This window comes from Alligator sinensis, unplaced genomic scaffold (assembly GCF_000455745.1).
Source record: "Alligator sinensis unplaced genomic scaffold, ASM45574v1 scaffold319_1, whole genome shotgun sequence".
In the NCBI taxonomy this organism is placed as follows: domain Eukaryota; kingdom Metazoa; phylum Chordata; order Crocodylia; family Alligatoridae; genus Alligator; species Alligator sinensis.
The window spans coordinates 1134294-1153531 of record NW_005842375.1 but is presented as its reverse complement, the minus strand read 5'-3'; the positions used below and the strand labels follow the sequence as shown (position 1 = coordinate 1153531).

General features: G+C 47.6%; 1 protein-coding gene across 3 annotated transcripts in view; it reads left to right on the top strand.

Annotated features, from left to right (window-relative positions):
* Window positions 1-19238, top strand: part of LINGO1 (leucine rich repeat and Ig domain containing 1) — a 285485-nt gene that overhangs the window by 92800 nt on the left and 173447 nt on the right. For all 3 annotated transcript variants that reach the window (XM_006029389.3, XM_006029387.3, XM_006029388.3), the window contains exon 2: window positions 16619-16820. The gene's annotated coding sequence lies outside the window, so the exon portion shown is untranslated. The remainder of the gene's footprint in view (window positions 1-16618; window positions 16821-19238) is intronic.

Below are 19238 nucleotides of genomic sequence, written 5' to 3'. Positions count from 1 at the left end.
AGTCATAGGTAGGGTCCCACCAGGTTTCTGTGAGCCCTACTAAGTCTGGGTTCTTACTTGCAATCAGGAGGCATAGTTCCTCCTGCTTACACCCCATACTACGAGCATTAGTGTAGAGGCACCTGAGGCCTCCTGAGGGTGCTCATGCCTTCCGCCCACTCCCAGGACAGTTGTGGCCCTCTGCTCCTCGGACATTGATACTTACCTGTGCTTCCCTTCCTCTTGTCACCCTGCATGCTGGTGAAGCATCCTCTCCACTCGAGGCGGTCCCTTCCCCTGGCAAATCTAGTTTAAAGCCCGCCGTACGAGATCAGCCAACCTAGAGGAAAAGATACGTCTGGCATTAGGGGAGAGGTGAAGCCCATCCCACCCCAGCATGCCCTCCTTACAAAAACATGGGTTGTTGTTAAAAAACCCAAAGCCTGCCTTGTGGCACCAGCTCCAAAGCCGCTGGTTAACCACGTCAATGCAGGCCTCACGATGCCTACCCTGTCCACTTACCGGGAGAATGGAGGAAAATACCACCTGAGCTCCCGTCTTCTTTAGTTGGTGTCCCAAGGCTTTATAGTCCTCCATGATGTTATCCAGCTTGCCCTTGGATGCATCATTTGTACCCACATGGACCACAACCAGTGGGTAGTAGTCAGAGAGCTTGATGATTTTAGGGATGGTCTCTGTGACATTGCGAATCCTCGCTCCAGGCATGCAGCAGGCCTGCCGTGACCAGGGCTCCTTACACTGATCCCAGTGACCTCCCAGAAAATCCTGCCTCGCCTCCCTCAGCTCTTCAGCAGCTAGATGCCTGCACAAAGCATCTATCTTTGTCTTCAGTCCAGAGGCGCTGTCTCTTCCTAATTAAATGAGGGACATAATCTTTTTATAGATCTATCAGCTGTTTCCAAATTAAAAATGGACATACAGGATAAAGCCAGAGCAAAGCCTATTCACCCTTTGGGGATTACCTTCCTTTTTATTTTTATTTTTGTAGCGGGATGATAATTTGATCCGACTGTCTCCTGTGATGTTGCGGTAACCCTTGGATGGGATTCAACTGCATCATGGCCCCATGGAGTGCATTCATTGCTGCCTAATTGCTCTAAATAAGTTGGGAATGATGAAATTAAAGTGCCATTGATATCAGCTAGTTCTGGCATGCTGCAGTTACAGACATATGAGGAGAGTGGACAGATGGGAAGATGTTAGGATAATAGGTATTAAATGCAGACTTCACCCTGTTTGGGATCCCAAACTCAGCACAGCTCAACTTCCCAGCACGGCAACTTTGGCAGCCTATGTTCTGTCAGTGTCCTAGTGCGCGGGCACAGAATTCAACACTGACTGGTTTCTTAAGAGACACATCACAATGCCTGAATTGCAGTTCTCAGTGTGTTGTTAGGCGTTATCTTTGGCACAAATTAAATGCACTTAAAAGGCAAGCATGCACACTTTGCAGTGGGAAAACTCATGCTAAGGGCATGCTAATTAGTAAAGTTACCTTTTGGGATGAGGAGTTTGTCCAGCTGGTGGTAGGCAATATGTGTTGCCCTAATGTCAGTCTGCTCCACCATCAGGAGACTCTGATGTGGTGTGTGGGAGAGACCAACAAAGCTATTTGTTGGGCTTGCAGCCTCCTTACTGCACCAGTCTTGAAGGGTCTGGCGTGTGGAAGCCTAACAAAGCTATTTGTTAGGCTTCCCCCTCCCTGGAGGGAGCCTTGCCAGTTCAAAACTCCACTGCGTTTTAGTGCAGGAGTGGCACCAGCACACCATGAAAGCCAGTCCCAGTACTTGCTCTGCACCAGAGCTTTGAACTGGCTCTGGGACAATACGGTGTGGTGCAAGAACTGAGACTGACTCCTGAGCCGTGCTGGTATCACTCCCAGCCCCTGCACCACACTGGAGCCTTGAACCAGCTCGTGTGCGATCCCAGGGCTGAGACATACAAATCAGCTGATTTTTGGGTCTCAGCCCTGGGACCACACAGAAGCCAGTTCAGGACCACAGTAGCATACTACTGTACCATGTGTCTTTAGGTTGGAGTAAGCATTAACTTGCAACTGTTCAGAAAACTTTCTCAGGTGTGTTAATGTCTACTACAATCTAAATAAAATACATGCTAAGTGTATGTAACGTAACAAAGCCCTTGGTTCCCATTAGATTCCACAATGCTGGTCTCTATGAGGTACTGAAAGAAACTCATGCTATGTGAGGAGCCCTGGCCAGGCCTAGGACAGAATTCCTGAGATGCTCAAGAAAGCCCCCCGGACTGTAAATGGACTCCAGTTGAGGCTGTCTCATTAAGCCAGTGACTGACAGGAGAGCATTCCCGCAGTTTGGATCCTTAACAAAGGCTGCATTGGTATGCCAGACTGGTGTCAGGCCAGACCCTGCTATCACTCCCTCTCCATTTCCTTTATTATTGATATTACCTCAGCACCCCGAGATCCTAGAAAAATCAAGGCCCCATTTTGCTAGAGACCCTACTGTATAGGGTAAACGAGCATCCCTGCCCCAAGAAGCTCACAGCTGTACATGGCAGAGGGAAGGGAAACAGGACCAGAGAGATGGCGTGTGTGGATTGAGTTTATACAGCCACTCAGAGACAGAACCCAAATGTCTGGAGTCCTTGTCCAGTGCTGTCTGTATTCAGTAGACCACTTGGCCTCCCTTAGCGTCTTCATTCAGTTGCAATGAGAAGAATCAGAGCTGACTGCTGCTGCACAGCAGAAATGGACTGATTATAATCCTGAAGAGAAGCATTTATGCTGTCTCCTCCTGGCCTAGCTATCTAATATTGTGGCCCCCACTGGGTGTGGCTCTGTGTTCATGTAGAATGATGGGACCTGGATATAGATCCTGAGACAAGAACATAAAATGACCTTCTTTCCCATTCTGAGTACGCTTTCAGTGTGATCCATCGGCAGAAACTAATGTGACCTGGCTTCCCGCATATCTACCCATGAGTGCATGGGCTAGCAATTTGATAGTGGTTGTCACCACTTGTCTCCATTTTCCTTGCTTGTGCCTTTAGTAAAAACTCAAGCAGCGCCCCCCCAAATATGGTAGCATTATGCCTAAAGTGAGTGCATTGGAAAAAGCTCCTCGTTCTTTCAGCCTGTGAGGAAAGAAATGAAACATTGAAAGAGTGGCTTGCTTTAGAAGGGCCCAGGGCTGGATGTGTATTGAAGGACAGGGTTGCTTAGATTTTTATAACCACTTACGAAGAGTGAAGCAGATTTACAGATGTGTCCTATTTTGCAGTCTTGTCATTAGGAGGTATATATAAGATGAACAGCAGGCACAAGGCATAATTTCAGCTTTCAAAAAAGTGCCGATCATTTTAATCATTCACCTAAGGGTTGGGCCAGGTCCAGCAGATTTGAGTTGGATAATAACTCTCCCAAGGTTTCTTGGGATAGTCTTATAAAGCATCAGTTTTATCAGTAACCCTTGAAATGAATAGAAACAGCATGGATGTGGCAGGCAGCTGGCTTGGGGAATGGATGATCAGTTGCAAAGTGATGGAAAGTTACACTTTATCAGCCTGAGCCAATTTTATTCTTCTGGTCTTATGGGCCAGAGTTGCAGGTGTCACAGCTTCCACATGACTTATCAGCTGCACCCCCATTTACCCCCACTCATACAGCCAGGCTAGGCTGACATAGTAGGATCTTCTGCTGCAGCCAGTCACAGCAGCTCCTATCCAGCGCGAAGTCCAAAGATTTGTTAGGCCAGAAGAGACCACTGAGATCCTCTAGTCTGACCTGCACAGGCCCAGTGATTTGTGTTGAACTAAAGCATAAGTTTTCCAAAGACATCTGGTCCAGAAATCAGTGGAAACTGCAGGCACTCAGCATTTCTGACAGTCAGTTCACATCATCCTAATGTGATGTAGCAGCAGTTCAGCTACTTCAGGGGTCATCATCTCAAACAAGAAACGTCTGGAGCAGTCCTTTGGGAACTGCTTCAGTAGCAGCCACCAAAATGTGCAGTCTGACGCTCCCTGCCAGCACATTGCGCTCTCCAGCTGAACAGGTGATAGACTTAAAGGCAATCCTTTTGAACATGGGGAAATAGAGAAGTCAAACAAGCCTGATTTCAGCGACTTGAGCTTTCAAATATCTCTAAGTTGCCCAAATGTATCACCTAAGCCAGAAGTTCCCAAATTTTTTCTTACTGTGTACCCCCTTCCAGATTTCCCAGCTGCCCATGTACCCCTACCACCATACATTTTATATTTTAACCCCTTAAATGCCAATTATTATTATAAAGAAAATTAAATCTTCCATTACACACTTTCTCTTGCATATCCCCAAAGATGTGTTGCGTACTCCCAGGGATATGTGTACCACAGTTTGGGAACTTCTAACCTGAGCAAATATTTCATGCATCAGGAAACATATTAACAGATCTAGATTCTTACTTGAAAAAAACAGTGACTGTCACCTTTTGTACAGTCAACTTGTAAAAATAGATTTGTGCACATGATTGAGGTCTTGTATGTGATGTCAATTATATGTAAAGTAGAAGGGTCTGCAGCATCTGGCATCGTTTACTTTGGTTTGGCTTAGAGATAGCTTATGATGACTTTGCCCTTGCTTTACACTCATAAAAATGTAAAGTCTTCTGGATAGTGGAAATTCCTATCTAGTGTCTGTAAATGGTGACTGACACCTCTTCAGCATGCTTCATCTCCCACCACTTCATTCAGCTGCCCGTTTTTCTAGGGTAGCCATGGCCTTTACTCACTCTAGCAAAAGGGCCTTTTCTCATGGGGTATGACACAGGAATAGGGAGCTCCAGCTGCTCCCATTGATGTTGTATAGAGGACAAGGGTTCTTAGTGTTTCCAACATTGATCTTCTGTCTGCCAGGTAGGACAGGTGGAGCAGTGCTATCCAGTAAAGCAGTGCAAGGCTGCAATAAGGAATGACATAGCTACTCTGTGGGTTCTCAAGCTGAAGGGTGAAAACTGGTATCAAGGGGTGGTGACCACCCTCCCTTTCTCTGCGGCTACCAGGGATGGGCTCTTGATACCTTGATATTTCTTTTTTAACGTGGAGTTACAGCTTGGAAACGTTGAGCTCCAGTAGCAGCTGAGACAAGGTCTGCTTGGTGTAGCTCAGGACACAGTGAACAGCAGGCAGACCTTCTTCATCTGCTAGGATCCTCAGCTCTTCACCTGTTGCCTTCGGTACCAGGACAGCGCTAGCCAGTCACAGATTATCTAGGGGTGGAAAAGGTTCCTCTCTCAACCCAGCAGGCTGTCAGCTCCCCTGAATTCCAGCTTTGCCACAAGCTCCCTGCAGAGGGGCTGGACTCAGCCTGTCAGAGCCCCAGAGCTTTCTGTTTGGCCAGACTGGGGTCTAGACACAAATGCCCCCCAACCCTGAGGGGCAGACGGGTGGGAGTGGGAGAACGGTGGCCTGGAGTCAAAACCAATTCCTGGCCCTTCAGGCAGGCCTCCTCCTCTGTCCAAGGCCTCTTCTGAACCTCTGCTCCATGAACCAGCATGCTGAATTATTGACGAAAGCTAATGTGCGTGTTGGTCGGTATGACTCGCTGTGACCTTGATATTCCATTTCAGGGCAGCTTTTCCTCACTGCTGCTTTTTCAGTTGTTGAGGCTGAGTTAAGCTGTTTGTGTGCTCTTTCTCTCTCTCTCCCTCCTTCTCTCTCCCTCTTCCCCTCCACTTCCTCCTTTCACTTCCCCTTTTCCTCAGTGACTTCCATGGGGCAACTGCCTCCCGGGAAATGTGTGTGTTGGGAGGGGTCTCCAGGGTACAGCATGGGGTGTGCGGGGAAAAGTAATGGGAAATGATTGCTAATTAAAGTGCATCCCCCAGGGGCTTGAGCCTGCTCTCACTTGCATCAGCCTTACCCAGCTGTAGTATCAGTATTCTTATCAACGGTATAGGAACGCCAAGGGCATGTCTGTGCCACCTGGGCAAGAAGCCCTGCCCAACTGCTCCTGTTCTGTGCCCATCAGTCCCAGGAATGAGGCAATAAAGATGCTGAGGACTCTACTAATACTTGGATTTTCAGTATTCTCAGGCATGGCAGCTTGCCCCCCATCCCACAGAGCATCCTAACCACCCTCATCTTTTGAGTTTCTGTGCATAGAGCATGGAACTGAATGTCTGAGACGTCTTGGCAGCAGGACCAAGGTTTCTGCTTTTATAGCATAGACCTATCATAGAATGACAGAGAAGCGGAGCTGGAAGGGATCTCCAGAGGTTATCTAGTCTAATGCCCTGCTTGAGCAGGATCATCCCTATCCAAACCCTCCTATACAATCCATTATCTAAACTGTTCGTAAAACTACAGTCAGCCCTGACACAGCACAAGACATAATGCCCCTAACCTACCACAAGTAAAGCAGGGGAACCAATGTCCTGCCAAGAGACTGTTAATATACATATGAGAGATCCCAAGTAGAGATCCCATGAGGTCCCATTGTGCTAGATCCTGGATGGACTCATAACAGGGAGCCATTTTGGTGCAGAGGCTAGGTACAGACATTCAAAAAGCCTGAGGCAGAATTGATCTAGGTTACATGGTTTTCTGTAAGTGGCATAGTTTAGATTAGTAGCGAACAGTACACATGTTTGCCCTTTGGTGGAGTGGGAAGAAAATCTTAGACTGGGTTCTGTCATTTTTAAACCAGTCTTTTTGTGCCAAACTTCTGTTCTGTTATCGGTATAGGCCAGTTCCTGATCACTTTTACCAGTAAAAGTGTAATGTCCATACCTGGACAGAGGTTACAAACTAAACAGACAAGCATGAGGGAGCAAGACAGAGGACAGAGCAGTAAAGTGACCTGCCTGGGGACACACAGCAAGCCAGTGGCAAAGCCAGAAAGAGAACTGGTTTCCTGACTCCCCCCATCTAGCACCTCGTCTACTGCTAGTTCTCACTTACTTTTGCTCCAGGGAAGTTCTCTCCCTACCTGATACTGGACTGACTGCACAGCCTAGATTTGCTGACTAGATATTGGTATCTGTCACTTTCTGCTTCCTGAAGTGAATTCTAGCCCCATGCACGGACAGCATGGTTCAGTGGGGCCTTGTTCAAGGGCAGTCCTCTGCAAGGGTTGTTCACTCCTTGGGCTGCAGCTTAATGCATCATGGCATTGGGAAGCACTGCCAAGTAGAGGAACAGAAGAAGAAGAATGTAGGAGAGAGGAAGGTGAAGGAGAGAGTGCTGAGGGGTGCCAGGGCTCAGGCTATGGGAATCCTGGTTGCAGAGGAAAAACTCAAGGGAAAATCCCTTGTGTGTACTCAAGCCAACTGCCCCCCCTGGAGCAGCACAGCTCCTGGAGCCATGGCTACATACAACCAGGGTGTATGTAAGCAGGGCTCAGGTCACTGGGCTTGCCTTCAGCATCCTATAGGCTTTCCCCAATCTTGGAATGCTGTACTGGGTCTCCAGGAGCCCCTTGGGGCACTGACTGTGGTCTTGCCATCCTGTAGCTCATCGGTTTTCTCTTCCTCTCCCTGTGTCCCCAGGGATCTCCTTGCAGTGTTGCCCCTTCATTTTTTTTAGGGAAGTGTCAGGAGCATCTCCCCTATCAATCCTTCTTTCTAGCCAAGCACCCAAGGATCCTTCCACCCTGAGGTGCAACCTCTGAACATGCCTGCCTTTAGCAGCTGCTTCTCTGCACCACAGGTCATAAATGTCTAGGTAATTTAGTGCCTGCAATGCTCTAAAGCAACAGCCCTATCAGAAGCTCTGCCTAGACACAAAGGAGTCTCAGGCTCCTTTCTAGCTCCCAAAGCCCAGAGCCTCCCTGAGTGATGAGAACCTGGCTTCTTCAATCAGGCTGTCACATCTCATTTTAACTCCTTCTATGCCTTTTGGTGGGGTATTGGAGCTCCACCCCTTTCCTTCTGTGTCCTGCTATATTGGGTTTTGCTCCCGAAGGGCTAGGGCTCTCGCTTCCATTCATAGAAGGCTGCTACCAACATCACAATCAGCATGAACTGGCTTCTTCATCAGCTGTCTCGGCAGGGCGTGTGGCTCAGGAGTGTCCCAGAGCATCTGCAACAGCCCTCAGTTAATCAAGTTGTCCCATAATAGAGAAGCTCCTTTCCCACCAGTCTCTCTGCCAGACATTCCTTCCATCTGCTTGTGCTCTCTGCTGAGGCTCCCTCTGTTTCTGATCTCTCTCTTTGCTCAGTGCAGGCTCCAGCCTGCTTCTTGATGTTGCCTTTTGTTCCACTCTTTTTCCCCATCAAGCATCTCTTTGGTTTTTCTGCTGTGCTGTCTGTTTGCTGAGCACCGAGAGAGTGAATATGAAAATGCTTTTGATGGAGGGAGGCACGAATGGAGAAGCACAACAATGGTCCAGATGGGAATTAGAAGTAGTGAGAGAAAGGGAGTGCTTGGCATAGCCAAGTCTCTGGTGCACACATGCCCCAGTACTGGATATATGTGCCATGGCAAGGTTGAGTTGTGCTTGTGCCTGACAACAGGCCCATTTACCTGTGCAGTGAAAGCAATCTAGTGCCCACTGGTGTGACTAGGAATAATAAAAAGGGGGTAATTGCATATGAATCCCCAAGTCACCAAATAAAACCAAGGAGAGAGGCAGGCTGGAGATGAGGAGGGTTTTGGCCTGGGGTCACATCAGTAGCATTAATGCACTCCAGTCTAGTACAGTGATTCTTAGCTAGGGTACCATGAGATCCTGGGGTGCTGCAAGATCCTTGTAAGGGTTCTGTGCACTAGATGTGCAAATACCTGCACATGATTCACAAGATAAGCCCAAAGGTTTCAAATATGAATCCAAAGTGTCCAAAGCATTCTGAACTGTTGTGGTCTTTCTGAGTTTTTTGCAACAGAAGAATTGCTTTATTATTTTTCCATAGTCGAAAAAGCTAGAAGCTGGCATTTTCTGAGATGGGCCTCAAGTCTTAACGAGTTTGTGAACCACTGGTATGTTGGTTGTTGGTGAGGTCCAGATTAAGAGCTCCTAAAGGTGGCGTCCATTATGTTACAATACAGCAGGCCCTCCCACACCCTTTGGCAAAACAGTTTTCTGGAAGGGGATTGGCACATGGCTGTAGTCACATCTTCAGCCCTATTTACCCCATGCTGCAGCGGGCTTATGCCAAGGTGTGCAGGTGGTCTGCTATGCCCTGTCTCCCTGTACTTGCACACCAGTGCTCAGAGCCAGTCACCAGCTCATCCTCAGCATAGGGAAGTTTTGTTGTGACAGTGCTGCTGTCAGTGGTGTGTTTGGACTGCGCCTGTCTTACCTGTATATAAATACTACTGAAAATTGCTCTAAATTACTGAAGTTTGAAAAAGCAAAATCACTCCCGGGTGGCAGTTCAGGGAGCGCAGGGCTTCCCATGAGCAAGTCCTGTGCTGCAGGCTGTGTCTTTCTCTGTCTTACTGAGCTTGAGTCTGCATGGAACAGGGCTTCCCTGTGTCTGTGGCTGAGTCCAGTCCCTCTTCAGAGGGACTGTAAATCTGCGATGGATTTTGCCAGCAAGAAAATGGATGTGGGAGCTTCTGCCTTGGAACTGGATCAGTAGTTATAGGTCCAAAATCCAGCAGCTTCTCCATCATGGTGAGGTCCTCAGTAGCCTGGCCATGCTCTTTCTACCTGTACCCTGTACTGGTTGATGCCTAAGGGATGGTTTTCCCTCAAAGGTGCTGCCCTTCACAGCCTGAGGAGGGTTTGTCCACATGCATCCACTGCTGCATGAGGCAGCAGCATGCTACTAGAAGGTCCTTTTCCTCTGGTGGGTGTAGTGCATCTTCTTGCTGTGCAGTATGAGGCCATGGGCTACTGATCATGGTAGAAAAGGGCGCAGTCTCTGAATCAGAACTTACTAAACCTCTGAAGGCTGCAAACTCCAGTGGGAGCAGAGCAGGTGGTAGAAACCTCTGTACACGCCATGCTCATCCTCCCCCTCAGCATCCACTCTCTGCCATGTGTGAGAATGGATACTGGGTTAGTTGGGCCTAGGGTCTGATCCAGTAAATAGCTGATCTTATGAGCATGGTGCCCCAACCCTCTAAGAGCTGTGTCTAAAATGAGAGAAATGAGCATGTGCTTTCTGGTGTTGGGCATAATGTCCTTTGTAACATGGGGCTGATCATTCCTTGAACCGTACAGCCTAGAGCAAACCTAGGAGCTATAAAGCAGGCTCTCCTTCCTCACCCACCTACTCTGGCTCTCTCTGGAGCGCCCCTTGTGACTTCAGTGGATGCTGTGTTGCAGCGGCTGCTAACCTTCGAAGCCTGGGCTGTCACAGAAGCTGTATGCTATTTCTCAGAGCTCTGAGCATTTTCTATTTACTACAATGCCAAGAGACATGTATAATTTGCTTTTTAAAAAGATAATTCCCCATTAAACAGAGATATTTAGCCTAATACAAGGAGACAGATCAATCCAGACAGTTACGTACTCCAGTTCCCAAATGTTTGGTTTCCTTTGGCTAAACTTACCAGTAAGAGGTCTTTTTCTCCTTCATAGCAGAGACTAACAGCTTTGACCTTGAAGGGAGGAAAGAAGCAGTTTCTCGCTGTTTTTCTTCCAAAATATTCAAGTGAGAGGGATTTTTACTTAAACAATTTATGCCCCATGGATAGATTTATTCCATTCAGCTGCCAGCTACAAGAAAGCCCTGTTATTCCCCATGGCATTTTTTTTTCAGAACTAGTAAATCCTCCATTCCAAATCTGATGAGTTTTACTGCTCACAAACAAGAGGGACCAATTGTGCTGGCTCACACCAGCTACCACGCATGCCATTTTGGAGAATGTCTCCCACACAGCTCCCCCTGCACCCCCAGACTTGGCCCTCAGCCTTCCCTGTCATTGTTGACATCTCAGATGGCTCACCTTGCTACTCCTGCTAGTCCAGCAATGGGGCTTCAAGCAGTTCTGTCAGTACACCTGGCCTTGCAGAGCCCTAGTTATTGCACTGCTGAGCCCTCCTGCCGCTCTGTTACAGGTAGCACCTCACTGTTACCTGCAGGTCCAGGTCCCAAGTGCCAGACCATCCTTTTGACTTCCCACTGCTTCATATTCCAATTTAGAACCCTTATGTACACCAGTGGGTATCGCTATTCCTGTCCTGCAGCACCCCTTTAATCCAGCCAGGTGGTATCATGCAGCTATATGGGCTCACCCTCATTTCTGTCTTGATGCATTGCTGTTTCACTAGGTCTGGCCCATCACACAGGGTGCATTTCAGCTGGAGTCCAGCAGTTGTGCTCTTAGCTCTGACCCCTCGTGCACATATGTCTTCCTTGGCTTATGCAGTACTCCTACAGTGCTCTCTCTTTTTCAGATGTTTCTGACACACCAGTTATCCCATTGCACAATTTCAGTCCCATGTGTCCTCTTGCTTCTGTTTAGTCTCTGTAACCATATTATTTAAATTTCTAAAACAGACTGGGATGGGTTTTGGTCAGGGAGATGGTTTAAATGGCCATATATAGAGAAGCTGCTGTGTTCTGCCCCACAGACAGCTCTGCCAAAGAGCCTTCTGACCTCCAGCTCCCACAGTCTGCTTGTAGCCCCTTACAGGCTTGCTAGCAAATTGCTGTGCTGTCTTTTAGCTAGAGTAGGATGGGTGGCTTGGGGATGGGCAGGGGAGATTGGGTCATTGGCAATTTTGACATTTTTTGTTCTAATTTTTCTCTTTTGAGGTTAAAAAAACACCTCCAAAGACATTTTGAGAAGAAAAGTTGATTTAAACTGGAAAAAAAACCAGCCGTTTCCATTTTGAAACTGCTGAAATGGTCTGTGGCAAATATTTCTGAATGTTGATTTTCAGAACAAAAGAATCAGTGGAACAGCCGTGTCTGGGAGATGTTAGTGTCACTGGATCTGTATTTTTCACCAAAAAAGGTTTTGTGCAGAAAGTCACACCCAGCCCTGGATTTAGCACTGTCTCCCTGCCAGCTGTAGGCTAAGGCACCACAGTCCAGGGGACAGAACACTGCACTGGGGCTCAGGAGACACTGGCCTCTTTTCTTGGTTCTGCTATTCCCTTGTTGGGTGACCTTCAGCCCATCCCTCCACCTCTCCATTCCTTAGTCTCATCTCGCACCCTCTCTCTGTTTAGATCAGTGGTTCTCAAACTCGTTAGACTTAAGGTGCCCTTTGGAAAATGCCAGGTTTTAGCTTTGCCTCCTTTTTTTCATTTTGACTGTGGAACTCAGAAAGACCACAAGTGGACAGAATGTGTTTGACACTATGGATTCCCACTTGAAATCTTTGGATTTAATCTTGTGAATCACTTGTAGGTGCTGGCTCACCTAACAGTGCTAATATTGCGCAGCACCCTTGAAATTGCAGCACCTCGAAGTGCCAAGACACCCTGGCTGAGAATTACTGCTTTAAACTGTGAATTTATGAGTGCTACTGCAGTCTCTCATTTTCTGTGCAGAGAATATCGAATGCAATAGGGTTTCGGTTTGGGCTACCATAGTGAAATGCATATCATATCTGTTTTCATTTCAATATATGTCCATGTGGGGCCTTACTGAGACCTCCAAACTTGCTCCACTTACAGTTGGGCCATATTTCCACCTGTAGTGCATCTTCATTGATGGACAGCTTGGTTTGTTCTACCTCCCTGGAGCCTTTCATTACTTTATTGCTTAGGTTTTCTGTCTGCTCCTCACTCCTTCAGATGTGAGCACAATGCCTCAGGAACAGATGGACCTAATTTCTGAGCCCAACATCCCTGAACTTTGGAGGAAGCTTGAGTCTGGATCAAATTTGCCTCTGATTGCAGGGGATTTAATTTGACAGACTCCTCTGCAGACAGCCATGTCTCTCCTGGCCCATGGATGTGCAGCGGTTTATTAAAGGCCCAACAAATACCATGTCTTTGCAGTAATCAGGGCCAAGGGGAAGTTTTTAAAGTAACATCCCCTCTCAAGACAGTTGAATCTCTATCTACATAACTATACAGCAACGATGGTCAAACATCAGATAGGTTGATTCAGTTGGGATGCTTATCCTAAGATGTATCTAATCCTCTTTGGTCTGGAAATCAGGCTGGTGAATTCACGAGAAAAGGTTTTCTGCTTCTCCTGCCCTTGATATGTTTTTGTTTCTGGCTGGGTTAGAAGTGTAGCAATTCTACAGCATTTCAGCATCTCTGCTCATGGACAGAGACACAGGGAGGGGAGGGAGTGAAAATGAAGCAAACTGGAAACTGTGAACAAACTTTTCTGCATTTCACAAGTTTAGGGTCTGAGGTTCTGGCATTGGTTCTTACCTTTAGAGAGGGAAAGGCTAGCAGGGGCCAGTATGACTGGTTTTCTGCAAAAAAACCTTACTTTTTATTACCATAGTGCCACAATGTTCCAGCTGAGCTGGGGCTCCCAGTAGGCTAGGCCCTGTGAGGTTGAAGTGACTTTCCCAGAGTCATAGAGCAAGTCAACAGAAGAGCTCAGAACCAAACTCAGGCTGCCTGTTCCCCACCAGGTGCCCAGTCCATTATATGCCTCCGAGGGCTCAAATTTACACTTGGGATGAAACCAGAAATGTGGCAAGTTTTGCCCAGTATTGGAATTTGCAAGGGGGACTTAGCTGTGTAAGAAGAATCCTGTATTCACTTTGATAGCAGAATTTCATCCCTCCACTTTGAATTTGCCCAGTGCCTTGGAATTAACTTTGCTCCCCTTAACTAAAAGGAGAGAATTGGGTGTTCGCTGCAGCCAAGGCTGGGGATTTTGACTGGGGTTTGCCAGTGTTCCTGGTAGGACTAAAATCCAGACGTTCCTGGTTAGCGGGTCTTGACCCTCTGCTCAAAGTCAGTCCAATTGCTACAATTGGAGTCAAGAAGGAATTTTATCCCATGGTCAGACTTGGGTGGGGGAAGCAGGTTTGCCTTCCTTTATAGGTGAGGGCATGGCTTTGTTCTTTGGCCCTGTCTCCCTGCTTTACCTATGTCATGGTGGTCTTGGTGCTTTGGGGCAATGTACCCTGCAGTTTAGCAACAGGGTTCATTGCGTAGTTTTAGGAATCGGTTGTTAGACAAGCACATGCATGGGACAGTTTGGTTAGGGATGATACTGCCTTAAGCAGGGGGTTGAATTAAATGACCTCCAGAGGTCTTTTCCAGCCCTGTTCTTCTGTGATTCTGTAAACAAAAGGACCGTGGGATCCTTTGTGACCCCAAATGCATGGGGATATTGTTAGCTGCCTTAGCTGCCTCCTGCAAATGTTGGACCTTCCTGCCTGGTGCCACCTTGACCCAGGCAGAGAGGCTGGTTCTGTGCTGAAGAGTGTCATCTCTTTCATCCTTGGCAGAGAGCTCATCTCATTGCAGGAGCTGCAGGCTGCTGTAGCACATCTGTACTCCTTGATACGTGGATGCTTGCCTATTTTAAATCACTCCCATAGCCACTGGCAAAAACACCCTGACTATAGACCAAATGGACTAATGCACCTTGAGAACAGGACAAGATGACAGTAAAACCATCATTACAGAGCATGAGGTGTCATCTAATAGACTGAGCAGGTGGCTACAAGTCAGAGACATGCATGAGTGCAAATCCTGGCTCTGACACCGATCTCCTTTGTGACCTTGCACAAATCACTTAACCTCCCCTCTGCTTCCATTTCCCTCTACATGAAAAGTGGATAATAATCCTTAGCTGGCTCACTGGGATGTCATGAGAATTAGTCAATTAATATGTGTATGATACTTTAAAGAGGGAAAGTGCTGCATTAGCACTGATTATTATTTTATTACCTCTTCTGCCCAAACATATTGTCACCTGCTCATGATTGTACTGTACCTGGGAGCCTCCTGGCATAATAACTAGGCATTGTTCTTCAGGCCAGATCCAGAAAAGCTGTACAGAAATGGGCAAGTACTTGTATCCCAAGTTTACAGATGGCAAATACAGAGCTGAAATGGTTTGCCCCAGGGGAGACAGCAATAGGCCATTGTCAGGGCTGAGATTAGAACCCCTGTCTCCTCAGACCCACTCTGTAGCTCCCAGAGTATCCTGCCTGCATGGCCAGTGTATGGGAACCAGCTGGGTTCACTTCTAGTCTGCAAGTATGGTTACAAATGGAAACATCTACCCCAGTCCCTTCTGGGGTTGTAGTCTCAGTGGGGTCCTATAATTAAATCAAAAGCTGAGGCATCAAAGATGAAGAAGATATCCTGACGTCCGCTCAGCTTGTCCATCTTCCCCAGTCACCTCACCACAGGACTGCTTCCTGCAGCATGCTCTGGAGTGCTTTGTCCAATCTAGTGATAAAAAACAGAAGCCACAGGGCTTCTGCTTCTTCCCTGCAGAAGCCCTTCCTCAGCCTAATAGATCTCTCCATTTACCTCTCTTAACTCCTAGGACATCTGTTCTACTTGTACTGAATATAAACACACAGGCAAGCCTCCCCTGAGAAAGAAGGACCAGTGAGTGGGAGTGGGTTTTTTTCTGTAGAAAGGGGAAAGAAAAAGAAGGTGAAAAGGCCTTGGCCCTGTCTGTTTCAGAATGCAGCCCTTGGACCTGTGTCTGCAGCCACTGCAGCAAGGGATGAGGGACCCATCCAGAGCCATTAGATGTGAAGCTTTCCTACAGAATGGCATGAGAGTTTAGCACAAGGGGTTTTCCTGCTCACTTATTTATTGAGGTCTCTTAATAAGATCTCTGGCACTCTGGACTCTGTTGACAATAATACACTCCTCCGTACTACACTCCGTAGTGGCATAGTGCTGAGTGTAAAGGGATGGAGCCAAGCTGTCCTGCTCCAGCCAGAACTCCAAGACAGGTCATACCACCTCCTCCCAGACCTCCAAGGCGCACAGCCTCCCCTGGGCAGGACCCTCCCTTCATCCCCAACAGAGGTGGGTGGTGCCTCCCTCTTCTGGGGGGTGGCCTGCTTGGAAGAGTGAGGGAAATTGTTCCCTTGCAGGCAGGGAGTGCAGCTGGGGCTGGCCCGAGGAGAGAGAGCCTCCTGCCCACACTCCACTGTGAAAGTGTCAGGCCTAGTCCGGCCCATGCTAGATCTGACGCAGCAAGTGGGGACGTCTCAGGCGCGCAACTACAGCAAGCCACTGGTTAGGAAGCGTCAGCAAAGTGGCACACAGTGGTTTTTAATTATTGAAATGAAGGTGTTCCAGGCAGGGGCTGCGGCATCCTGGGTGGCTTCAGTTGCAGCACTGCCTGTTTTAGCACCCTGCCGAGTGTGATGTTACAAGCACAGCCGAGAAAGAGGTGTTTATTGAGGCCAGCCTTTTAGGCTCCCTCCTGCAACTCCAGAGGTGTGGATTTCACACCACTTGTAAGCCATTTGGGAACTCCTAGCTTTCTACCAGCGTCAACAGGGCACCGATAGAGGTCAAGCCTATTAGCAGAAATATCTTGGGAGCCAAACTCTCAGCAGCTCTGCTGAGGAAATGCATTGCAGGTGCATTTTAGGCCTCTTCCAAAATTATTTTCTCCAGTCAGTGCTTTCCCCATGCCTTTGAGGATTTTCAGAGCCCAGGCTTCTCATATTCCAGCCCAAATCAGAGCCCCTTTGTGCAGATTGTGCCACTGTTCTTCCTTGTCCTCCTCTCTTGCCATGACTGTCATCCTCCTGCCTTCAGCCCCTGCTCACACTCTCTCTGTACCATCCTGTTTTGCAGGGAGCCATGTTCAGAGTTGGACGAGTCTGCAGAGGCATCGCAGCACTTTGAACTAGATTTGGATTTCTTGAGATCCTAGTTGCTGGCTTGGCTAGGACCATCATTCCCTCGTGGACCTTCTGGATCCGGGCTGTCCTCTCCCTCCCCTGCCTGAAATAGTGTCTAAGGTTTCATAGCAAGGCCGTGGGGGTCAGTCAAGACGGTAAGTTCCCAGCCATCCTTTTTTCTTTTTCTTTTTTTTTAGCTTCTTTTCATGTCAAGTTTTGTGCACTGTTGTGTGAAGGACTAGCTTGATTTCTGTGCAGCTTTGTGCTTTCCCCCCAAAAATGAGAGCCTTCTGAGAGCCAGACTCCATCATGCATCAGATAAGTAGGTTTGTCAAGTGCAGGGATGATCACAGTGACTGGGGCTTGAGTCAGAAGAAATGCTCTGAGGACTTCAGGGATTACCTCACAGAGTGACTTGGGGAAAGGGAAGAGACTCTACTTCAGGACATCCTGCAGTATGGGTCTAGGAGGGGCCCTAGAGAGTGATGCATATGGCATGGGTGGGTCTGGCTGATCACTGTCATCATCACAGCACAGAGGGAGATGAAGATGGTAAACCCCATATTACATCCAGTTGAACAACTGTGTCATAGTCTCCATACCTGGTACAAGACCCATAGCAATGACCTTAGCATCATTGGACGTAATACTGGGGTGCATAATGGCAACCCCTCCTCATGTCCACTGTTTGTGCCACAGTGCGGCCTGGTGGATAAGAAGTCATAGAGGTCATGGTTGTGGTTTAGACAGCCTGCATGGTCACTAAGCCAGCCAGTTGACAGAGAAGGCTGAAGGTGCAGGGGAAGGAGGAAGGCAAAGCTTTTCTGGAACCAGTAGGATCAGTTTGCCATCATCTTCCATCACTCTCGCAGCTCCATCTCTTCCCTGATACCTCCCTCATCCAAGGAAGAGGACATGAGAACATAAGAACTGCCATTTGTTGGTCACACCATCGGTCCATCTTGCCCAGTATTGTGTGTCATACAGTGGCAGAGAGTGAATGTTGAAAGGGAGAGTGAACAGGGTGATTGTGGTCTAGTGAATCTCACTCTGGGTTGAGCTGTACCTGGGAACTCTGGTACATCCCCACCAAAAGACCAAGAGATGTTACTGGTGCCAGGCTGGTCAATGAATAAATAGGAATGAGGTGACAAAGAGCCAGATTGCAGTGACCATGCTGACACTGGGTGAGATCCTGGATTGGTATAATCTGGCATAGCTCTGAGGTCTGCAGTGAAGCTACAATGATTTACTCCAGCAGAGGATTTGGCTCTCTGAGTGGTATTTCACACCAGAAGTAGACCTATTGAAATGAACTCTTTGTACCATTGGGTGCTGTTCCATGTGACTGAGGATAACCAGTTCTGGCCCTGGGAGAACAGGAGAAGCTGTGGGCACCAGCTCCAGCAAGTCACTGCTTCTTGAACAGAGTGAAGCTGCAGTTTCCCTCTCGGTCTTATTCCTGGGAAGCAGCAAAGGGGCCTTATAAAAAATGAGGGATGTACAAATAGGCAGAACTGTTTGGCCCAAAATATAATAAAGTAGACAGGGGAAGGGAGTGACTGTAGAAGGAGAGGGAAGCAACAATGGATGAGTCCAAGAAGCATTTGGATTTGTTTTGGGTACTGTAGAGGCTTGGAGATGATCACCCCAAACTGCACATTGTCCCACAGGACCCCTCTCCCCAACTGAAGATATATTTGTTGTGTGTGGGAGGAGGGTATGTTTCAGCTACCTGCACCTCAGTGAGACCAGCAGAGCACTGGGCTAGAGACAGAGGGCCATATTCTTACAGAATCCATCCAGGTAGCAAGAAGTTGATGTCTGGGGTAAAGCCAGTTAGATCTCCTCAGCATGTTGGCCATGTTGTAAGTCTACACTAAAAAAAGGACAGGAAGAGAGCGAGGGAAGGATTTGAGTAAGATCTGAAGGGGCAATAAAATATGGGCATCTAGCAGAGCCAAGGCTTAAAACACAGGAGACAAGTAGAATGGCATCAGTATTATAAGGTGCAGGGGACATAAATAACCAGAGAGCAAGTGAACAATGGAGGCAGCTGACCAGCTGGCCCCTGGGATGCTAAAAGACCTGCCGAGGTTATCTCCCAGCCTGTTCGAAGTGCAGCAGGTTGCTCCCAGGCCAAGAGAGTCATGCACCATGTCCTCGAACAGCTGGGAAGAACTGTTGTTAGTGAATAGGTTATTCTCCAAACAGTGCAGCTTTGGATCAGCAGACCGTACTCACAAATTCAGGTCATATTCAGCAAATAGTTTTGGCTGCAAAAGAAAACACTGAAAAAAAATGCGAGAAAGTTGAAACATTTCCTTCTGACGTTTTCAAAAACAAAACCTCTCAGCTATCCATTCCACAATGAGCGTTCCCTAATTCAGCCAACTTCATTTTATTTGCTAAGGAAGGTAAAACACCCCTAACATTGAAATGAAAATCTTGTTTCAGATCAAATAAAGTGTTTTCTTCAACCCACAATGGATTTTTTCCCATTTTTTTCTGTTCCCCAAGAAAAATTGTGGAAAAAAATGTTTTTGAATTACCACAGGTATTTTTTTCCTGCT